This window comes from Molossus molossus, unplaced genomic scaffold (genome assembly GCF_014108415.1).
Source record: "Molossus molossus isolate mMolMol1 unplaced genomic scaffold, mMolMol1.p scaffold_m16_p_10, whole genome shotgun sequence".
Classification (NCBI taxonomy): Eukaryota; Metazoa; Chordata; class Mammalia; order Chiroptera; family Molossidae; genus Molossus; species Molossus molossus.
This window is the reverse complement of record NW_023425345.1, coordinates 75,475,348-75,476,757: the sequence shown is the minus strand read 5'-3', so window position 1 is coordinate 75,476,757 and position 1,410 is coordinate 75,475,348.

Genomic DNA, 1,410 nt, shown 5'->3' with positions numbered 1-1,410 from the left:
CTATATTATTTCTGATTGGTGTTTCAGGATTTTTAGGATATATTCCTAGCAAGTACACTACTGGTGGGAATGCAGAGAGGTGCTGCCACTATAGAAAACAATGTGGAGTTTCCTCAAAAAATTAAAAATGCCCTGGCCAGTTTGGCTCAGCAGTTAGAGCGTCAACCTGCGGACCAGAGTCCCAGGTTCAGTTCCCACTAAGGGCACGTACCTTGGTTGCAGTTTGTCCCTGGCCCTGGTTGGGGTTGTGTGGGTGGCAACCACTCAATGTGGTTCTCTCACATCGATGTTTTTCTCTCTCTCTTCTTCCCTCTCTCCCTCCCACTTTCTCTGAAGATGAATGCAAAAAATGTCCTCGGGTGAGGATAAAAAATAATAATAATAATAAATAAAAATAAAATAAAATAAAAATGGAACTGTCATTGGACCCAGCAATCCCACTAAATAATAGATGCTTTTTAAATATTTATTTGGATGAATAAATGTAGACTATTTACTTGAGCAATGGGAAAGAAGGTTAGCTTAATGTACTTTTTATTCTCTATTCATAACACACATGTTGGGTACTATCAGGGCAATACTTTAAACACCTAAGAAATTAGTTTTTCCTGTTATGTAGAAGTGTATAGTGTGTTCCTAAATTTTCATGTTTAACAATGAATCCTTCCTAATAAAACACAGAGACATATTATAGGCTAATAGATTGAGTTATTATTAACTACTGATATGCCCAGTGAGAATGCATTTACCAGGTCTTCTTTTATAGATGGATACTTGAGAATAGTTGCTTGAAATATGAATCTCAGTGAGGGTAAGTTTTAACGGTAAAGAGAGGGGAATTTCCTGAGCCTCTATCTAATGGGATTCCTGAGAAAATGTAAATTAGAGTACCAGGGAGGCTTAAAACTCTTGGGAGGTACTGAAATAAACAGTGATATATACATCAATGAGAATACTAGAAAGTACAATAAGGTTTTTATAATTTGTTTACAAAGACTGGCTTATGTGTGCCCATTTGTTTATGAATGTTGCTTGGGCCAGTTACTGTACCAAAACTCAGATAACATAGCTGGTTGGTAAATTAGTGGGGAGAGGTGATTTGAGGAGGGGAGCAGCAACAATTATTCAAAGAAGTCACTAAGATACATCCTGAGACATATTCTGATGACTGAGTTCTGCAAAAAGCACAGGATTAACCAAGCCAAAGAAGGCATACACCACAGATCAGTCCCTCTGGGCTCCGTGCATGACCCAGAGCTCCAGAACAGGACTAACTGTGGTTTACATTCAGGTTTCAGAACATTTTTCTTTATACCACTTCAGGTAACCCTCTGTGTGAGCAGTTTCAAAATTGGTTTAGGCATACTTTCATTTGCCTAAATACAAGGTTAAAAAAGAAAGATATATCTT